Here is a 9,175-nt window from a genome sequence, read left to right as displayed (position 1 = left end):
GGTGCCTAACTTGGATAACTTATCCCAAGTTAGGCGCTGCACTGGCCGCTTGATTATGTGCATTCCTTCATCCTGGCGCCTAACTTGGTGTCACCATGGCCCGTGTGTCATTCAAAGAAAGTGTAGACTATTATATATTGTTGGAAAGTTTTGGAAGTTAGCTTTCTAATGTCACTAAAACTGCGTCAATTGGACCTCTGTAACTCAAGTTATTTCTGTTGGAGTACAAAGAGGTCAGAGTTGACAGCATCATTCATTTTATTCTCTTTTTCTATAGAAACTTCGTCAAATTCATCCAAATGCTACCTGAAACAGAATTGCACACAACTCAAAGTAGCATTCATAGTGGCTAAAAGATATTTAACTCTTGATTAAACTTAACAATTTAGATGCAAATTCACTAGGAAAAGATAGAAAAGATGCTCACGCATCAGTATTCCCCATAAATAAGTTAGCAAATTAATAATTTTCTAACAATCTTTCACTTGGACTATACATATATACTTTTCATATGAATGTTATTTTCTTGATTATTTTAACAATTTGGTCTGTCTCATATATTAGTTATGGAATTACCGCAACTTTTATCAGATTAATATCGTTACTAAACCATGATAACGACGTAGATCAAATTTGGATGAGTAATATAGAAATTACATGTCAAGTAATCTCATGTATTTCTATTTCTAGCTGATTCAACTTTAAAACTTCATTGAGATCAACACAAAATAAATATTGCAAAAATAAACGTTGCACATAACATGAAAAAAACATCAACTTGATTCTGTAGAAAGAAAATTCAATATCTGTCATAAGACATATAGCATAAAATAAGTTCCCACTAAACTAAGGCATCACATATATTGGCATCTATCCGAGTAATGTGCTCATAAAAGACTTTAGGAGATCAATTCCTTGGTTAATGGGACTGCTAGCAATACTCTATTCCTATATGTTGTATAAAAATATGTTTTTCTTGAATTTTCTCCTTGACAACTAAGAACCTGATGTCTATATGCTTCGATTTTGTCAAGCTTTTATTGTTGTTGGAATAGAGTACTGCTGACTTATTGTCACAAAATATCTTCAATGGCCTTTCAATGTCATCTACTATACGAAAATCAGTGACAAAGTTTCGCAACTATATGTCATGTTTGGATGCCTCAAAGTAAGCAACATACTATGCCTCCATTATTGAAGAAGCTACAAGAGTCTGTTTGTTAGACTTCCATGCAATAGCTCCTCCAGCCAACATGAAGACACAACTTGAAGTAGAGCATCTACTATCTTGGCATCCCGCAAAATCGAATCAGAGTACCCAATGATCTCCAAATTTTCTGATCTCTGATAAGTAAGCATGTAATCCTTTGTTCTTTTCAGATAACGCATTACGCGTTTAACAGCTATCCAATGATCTATGCCTAGATTGCTCAAGTATCTACCCAACACTCCCACTATGAATGATATATCGAAACGTATGCAAATTTGAACCTACGTTAAGCTCCCTAGTGCTGATGCATAAGGTTTATCATGCATAGCTATTCTCTCAAGATCATTTTTGGGACATTGTTTGAGACTGAATTTGTCTCTTTTAGTTACAAATGTGTCGATTGGTCTACAAATTTTCATATCATATCTACTTAAAATCTTTTCGATATAGTTCTTTTGTGATAATTCAAGAATACCTTAAGAGCAATCTCTTAGTATCTCGATTCCTAACACAAAAGGGGCATTACTAAGATCTTTCTTTTCGAATTTGTTTGATAGAAATTTCTTAGCTTCATGCAACAATCCTATATCATTATTGGCAAGTAAAATGTCATCAACATATAAGATAAAAAAATATGTATTTACTCCCACTGAACTTGACGTATACACATTCATCTATAATATTTACCTTAAAACCATACGAGGTGATGACTTGATGGAACTTATGATACTGGTACGCGAATTGTTTGTTCTTCAGCAACGACGCCAAAAATTTGGTACGCATAACGTAATCTCAACACTTCTTCACAACTCTGCGTAACTGACCAGCAAGTGTACTGGGTCGTCCAAGTAATACCTTACGTGAATAAGGGTCGATCCCACGGAGATTGTCAGCTTGAAGCAAGCTATGGTTATCCTTGTAAGTCTCAGTCAGGCGGATTCAAATGGTTATAAGGTTTTGATAATTAAAATATAAATAAAACAGGAAATAAGATAGAGATACTTTTGTAATTCATTGGTGGGAATTTCAGATAAGCGTATGGAGATGCTTTGTTGCTTCTGAACTTCTGCTTTCCTACTGCCTTCTTCCAACCATGCATTACCTCCTTCCATGACAAGCTGTATGATCCTCTCGGATGAAAACAAATTCATATTCGCTGTCACCGCACGGCTAATCATCTGTCGGTTCCCGCTAGCGTCGGAATAGGACCATTGTCCTTTTGCACATTGTCACTTGCGCCTCATATTCGCAGGTTTGAAGCACTTTACAGTCATCCCTTCCCAGATCCTAATCGGAATACCACAGACAAGGTTTAGACTTTTCGGATCTAAGGAATGCTGCCAATGGTTCTAGCCTATACCACGAAGATACTAATCTCACGAACTCGGTCCGTGTATTAGATATCCAAGAGAGTATACGCCAGCTGTCATCCAATGACTACGTTGAATATCATGTAGATCGCTTTGTGGTTGTCAGGCACACAATCTTGGCTAAGCGAGTAACGAAGATTTGGATGATCGTCACGGGTCACCCCTTCATTCTGACTTAACTGAATTAAGAACGAGAGTATATCTTGGAGAAGAAGTAGGTGTGAATTGAAGGAAAAACAATAGTACTTGTATTAATTCATGAAGAACAGCAGAGCTCCACACCTTAATCTATGGGGTGTAGAAACTCTACCGTAGAAAATACATAAGTGAAAAAGGTCTAGGCATGGCCGTGAGGCCAGCCTCCAATCCAAAGGTCTAAGGACTAAACATCCAAAGATAGATCCGTCAAAAAGATCAAAGTTAAAAAGGTGATATAAAATAAATCTCTAAAAGTAGTTTTTATACTAAACTAGTAACTAGGGTTTACAGAAAATGAGTAACTAAGTGCAGATAGTGCAGAAATCCACTTTCGGGGCCTACTTCATGTGTGTTTGGACTGAGCATTGAAACTTTTTTGTGCTTAGGCTGTTCCTGGAGTTAAACACCAGATTTGGTGCCAGTTTGGGCGTTTAACTCAAATTCTGGTGCCAGTTTAGGCGTTTTACGCCAAGATATTTTAGGCTAACTTTGAACGCCAGTTTGGGCCATCAAATCTCAGGAAAAGTATGGACTATTATATATTTTTGGAAAGCCCAGAATGTCTACTTTCCAACGCAATTGAGAGCGTGCCAATTGGGCTTCTGTAGCTCCAGAAAATCCACTTCGAATGCAGGGAGGTCAGAATCTAACAGCATCTGCAGTCCTTTTTCAGCCTCTGAATCAGATTTTTGCTCAGGTCCCTCAATTTCAGCCAGAAAATACGTGAAATCACAGAAAAACATACAAACTCATAGTAAAGTCCAGAAATGTGATTTTTGAATAAAAACTAATAAAAATATACTAAAAAGTAATTAAATCATGCTAAAAATTATGTAAAAATAATGCCAAAAAGGGTATAAATTATCCGCTCATCACAACACCAAACTTAAATTGTTGCTTGTCCCCAAGCAACTAAAAACAAAATAGGATAAAAAGAAAAGAATATACAATGAATTCCAAATATCAATGAAGCTCATTTCCAATTAGATGAGCGGGGCTTGTAGCCTTTTTGCTTCTGAACAGTTTTGGCATCTCACTTTATACTTTGAAGTTCAGAATGATTGAAATCTATAGGAATTCAGAATTCAGATAGTGTTATTGATTCTCCTAGTTCAGTATGTTGATTCTTGAACACAGCTACTTTATGAGTCTTGGCCATGACCCTAAGCATTTTGTTTTCCAGTATTACCACCAGATACATAAATGCCACAGACACATAATTGGGTGAGCCTTTTCAGATTGTGACTCAACTTTGCTAGAGTCCCCAATTAGAGGTGTCCAGAGCTCTTAAGCACAATCTTTTTTCTTTGGACCACGACTTTAACCGCTCAGTCTCAAGCTTTTCACTTGACACATTCACGCCACAAGCACATGGTTAGGGACAACTTGGTTTAGCCGCTTAAGCCAGGATTTTATTCCTTTGGACCCTCCTATCCATTAATGCTCAAAGCCTTGGATCCTTTTTACCCTTGCCTTTTGGTTTAAAGGGCTATTGGCTTTTTCTGCTTGCTTTTTCTTTTTCTCTTTCTTTTTCTTCCTCTTTTTTTTGCCAATTTTTTTCTTCTTTTTTTTCGCAAGCCTTTGTTTTTCACTGCTTTTTCTTGCTTCAAGAATCATTTTTATAATTTTTTAGATTATCAATAACATTTCTCCTTTTTCATTATTCTTTCAAGAGCCAACAATTTTAACATTCATAAACAACAATATCAAAAAATGCACTGTTCAAGCATTCATTCAGAAGACAAAAGGTATTGCCACCACATCAAAATAATTAGATTATTTTCAAGATGTAATTCGAAATTCATGTACTTCTTTTTCTTTTTCAGAAAACATTTTTCATTTAAGAAAGGTGAAGGATTCATAGGACATTCATAGCTTTAAGACATAGACACTAGACACTAATGATCATGTAATAAAGACACAAACATAAATAAAACATAAGACATAGGAAACAAAAACAAAAAATAAAGAACAAGGAAATTAAAGAATGGGTCCACCTTAGTGATGGCGGCTAGTTCTTCCTCTTGAAGATCTTATGGAGTGCTTGAGCTCCTCTATGTCTCTTCCTTGCCTTTGTTGTTCCTCCCTCATGGCTCTTTGGTGTTCTCTAATTTCATGGAGGAGGATGGAATGCTCTTGGTGCTCCATCCTTAGTTGTCCCATGTTGAAACTTAATTCTCCTAAGGAGATGTTGATTTGCTCCCAATAGTTTTGTGGAGGAAAATGCATCCCTTGAGGCATCTCAGGGATTTCATGGTGAGGAACTTCCTCATGCTCTTGTTGAGGTCCATGAGTGGGCTCTCTTGTTTGCTCCATCCTTTTCTTAGTGATGGGCTTATCCTCTTCAATGAGGATATCTCCCTCTATGGCAATTCCGACTGAATTGCATAAGTGACAAATGAGATGAGGGAAGGCTAACCTTGCCAAAGTGAAAGATTTGTCCGCCACCTTGTAGAGTTCTAGGGATATGATCTCATGAACTTCTACTTCCTCTCCATTCATTATGCTATGGATCATGATGGCCCGGTCTATTGTAACTTCAGACCGGTTGCTAGTAGGAATGATAGAGCGTTGGATGAACTCCTGGTGCATGAAATTGTGATCATCAACAATGGCGCCAAAGGACTTGGAGCTCTCAAACGTGAATCAAACTTTGTCACAATTCCGCACAACTAACCAGCAAGTGCACTGGGTCATCCAAGTAATAAACCTTACGTGAGTAAGGGTCGATCCCACGAAGACTGTCGGCTTGAAGCAAGCTATGGTCATCTTGTAAATCTCAGTCAGGCGGATTCAAATGGTTATGGAGTTTAAGGTGATGAAAATAAACATAAAATAAAGATAGAGATACTTATGTAATTCATTGGTGGATTTCAGATAAGCGTATAAAGATGCTTTGTTCCCCTTGAACCTCTTCTTTCCTATTGCCTTCTTCCAATCATTCATACTCCTTTCCATGACAAGCTTTATGTTGGGCATCACCATTGTCAATGGCTACTTCCCGTCCTCTCAGTGAAAATGGTCCTGATGCTCTGTCACAACATCGGCTAATCAGCTGTCGGTTCTCGATCATGTCGGTATAGGATCCATTGATCCTTTTGCGTCTGTCACATGCCCCACAATCGCGAGTTTGAAGCTCGTCACAGTCATCCCTTCCCAGATCATACTTGAAATACCACAGACAAGGTTTAGACTTTCCGGATCTCAGGAATGGCTGCCATTAATTCTAGCCTATACCACGAAGGTTCCAATCTTAGATTAGAAACCCAAGAGATACACACTCAATCGAAGGTAGAACGGAGGTGGTTGTCAGGCACACGTTCATAGGTGAGAATGATGATGAGTGTCATGGATCATCACATTCATCAAGTTGAAGAACAAGTGATATCTTAGAGAAGAAGTAGGCGTGAATTGAATAGAAAAACAGTAGTAATTGCATTAATTCATGAGGAACAGCAGAGCTCCACACCTTAATCTATGGTGTGTAGAAACTCCACCGTTGAGAATACATAAGAACAAGGTCCAGGCATGGCCGTGAGGCCAGCCCCAAACGTGTCTAAGATAGCATAAGACTTATCAAAGATTGTGTGAAAATACAATAGCAAAAGGTCCTATTTATAGAGAACTAGTAGCCTAGGGTTACAGAAATCAGTAATTAATGCAGAAATCTTCTTCCGGGCCCACTTGGTGTGTGCTTGGGCTGAGCATTGAAGCTTTCATGAGTAGAGACTTTTCTTGGAGTTAAACGCCAACTTTTGTGCCAGTTTGGGCGTTTAACTCCAGCTTTTGTGCCAGTTTTGGAGTTAAACGCCAGAATTTTTGAGCTGACTTGGAACGCCTGTTTGGGCCATCAAATCTCGAGCAAAGTATGAACTATTATATATTGCTAAAAAGCCCAAGATGTTTACTTTCCAACGCAATTAAGAGTGCGCCAATTGGGCTTCTGTAGCTCCAGAAAATCCACTTTGAGTGCAGGGAGGTCAGAATCCAACAACATCTGCAGTCCTTTTTCAGCCTCTGAATCAAATTTTTGCTCAGGTCCCTCAATTTTAGCCAGAAAATACCTGAAATCACAGAAAAACACACAAACTCATAGTAAAGTCCAGAAGAGTAATTTTTAAATAAAACTAATAAAAATATAATAAAAACTAATTAAATTATACTAAAAACAATGCCAAAAAGCGTATAAATTATCCGCTCATCAACTCCAACCATCCCCTAGCCACGGGTTTGAGGTCAAGCCTTCTTAGTTGAACCGGCTTGCCTCTTGAATCTCTCTTCCATTGAGCGCCTTCCACACAAATGTCCCTAAGAACTTGGTCCAACCTTTGATCAAAGTTGACCCTTCTAGTGAAAGGGTGAGGATCTCCTTGCATCATTGGCAAGTTGAATGCTAACCTCACATTTTCTGGACTAAAATCCAAGTATTTTCCCCGAACCATTGTGAGCCAATTCTTTGGGTTCGGGCTCACACTTTGGTCATGGTTCTTAGTGATCCATGCATTGGCATAGAACTCTTGAACCATTAAGATCCCGACTTGTTGAATGGGATTGGTGAAGATTTTCCAACCTCTTCTTCGAACTTCATGTCGTATCTCTGGATATTCACTCTTTTTGAGCTTAAAGGGGACCTTGGGGATCACCTTTTTCTTAGCCACAACTTCATAGAAATGGTTTTGATGGACCTTTGAGATGAATCTCTCCATCTCCCATGACTTGGAGGTGGAAGAAATTGCCTTCCCTTTCCTCTTTCTAGAGGTTTCTCCGGCCTTAGGTGCCATTAGTGGTTATGGAAAAATAAAAAAATTTAGCTTTTCCCACACCAAACTTAGAAAATTTGCTCGTCCTCGAGCAAAAGAAGAAAGAAAAGAGGAGAAGAAGAAGAAATGGAGGAGATGGAGGGAGGTGAGTGGTTCGGCCAAGAGGGAGAGAAGTGTTTGTGATGTGTGAAAGTTGAGGTAGTGAGGAGGTGTATATATAGGGTAAGAGAGAGAGGGTAGTCGTGTATGAGGGGTTGGGTTTGGGAGGGAAATGGTTTGAATTTGAATGGTGAGATATGTGGGGTTTAATGATGGATGGATGTGAGTGGTGAAGAGATTGTGGGAAAGAGGTTTTGATGGGATTGGTCAATGGTGTTTGGGGAAGAGTGTTATGGAAATGTGTGAGAGGAGAGAAGGAGAAGTGGGGTAGGTGGGGATCCTGTGGGGTCCACAGATCCTGAGGTGTCAAGAAATTCGAGTCTCTGCACCATTCTGGCATTCAAACGCCCATTCTGTAAATGCCAGCTCTGTTACCTTTCCTGGCGTTAAACGCCACTCTGCTGCCCATTTTTGGCGTTAAACGCCAGTCAGATGCCCATTTCTGGCGTTTAATGCCAGCCAGATGCCAGACAGCCTTTTCTGGCATTAAACGCCCAGAGTGCTGCCCATTCTGGGGTTTAACGCCCAAAATGCTGCTAGGCTGGGCGTTAAACGCCCATTCTGCTATCCTTACTGGCGTTCAAATGCCAATAAGCCTGTCCTCCAGGGTGTGCTATTTTTCATGCTGTTTTTCATTTTATTTTTTATTTTTCAGTTGTTTTTATGACTTCACATGATCATCAACCTAAGAAAACATAAAATAACAATGAAAAATAAAATAAATATAATTAAATAACATTGAGTTACCTCCCAACAAGCGCTTCTTTAATGTCAATAGCTTAACAGTGAAGCTCTTAGAGAGCTTCACAAAGACTCAGAGCTTGATGTTGGCCTCCCAACACCAAACTTAGAAGTTGAGTGTGGGAGCTCTATTTGACTTTGTGTTGAGAGAAGCTTTTCATGCTTCCTCTCCATAGTTACAGAAGAAGATCCTTGAGCCTTAAACATAAGGTAGTCCTCATTCAATTGAAGGACTAACTCTCCTCTGTCCACATCAATCACAGCTCTTGCTGTGGCTAGGAAGGGTCTTCCAAAGATGATGGATTCATCTTCATCCTTCCCAGTGTCTAGGATTACGAAATTAGCAGGGATGTAAAAGTCTTCAACCTTCACTAAGATATGCTCTACAAGTCCATAAGCCTGTTTCCTTGAATTGTCTGCCATCTCTATTGAGATTCTTGCAGCTTGTACCTCAAAGATCCCTAGTTTCTCCATTACAGAGAGTGGCATGAGGATTATACTTGACCCAAGGTCACACAGAGTCTTCTTAAAGGTTATGGTGCCTATGATACAGGGTATTAAGAATTTTTCGGGATCCGGTTTCTTCTGAGGTAATTTCTGTTGATCCAAGGTATTCAGTTCCTTAATGAGCAATGGAGGTTCATCCTCCCAAATTTCATTACCAAATAACTTGGCATTCAGCTTCATGATTGCTCCTAGATATTGAGCAACTTGCTCTTCAGCAATATCTTCATCCT

This window comes from Arachis hypogaea, chromosome 20 (assembly GCF_003086295.3).
Source record: "Arachis hypogaea cultivar Tifrunner chromosome 20, arahy.Tifrunner.gnm2.J5K5, whole genome shotgun sequence".
Lineage (NCBI taxonomy): Eukaryota > Viridiplantae > Streptophyta > Magnoliopsida > Fabales > Fabaceae > Arachis > Arachis hypogaea.
The sequence above is the reverse complement of the archived record's forward strand: the minus strand, read 5'-3'. Positions refer to the sequence as shown.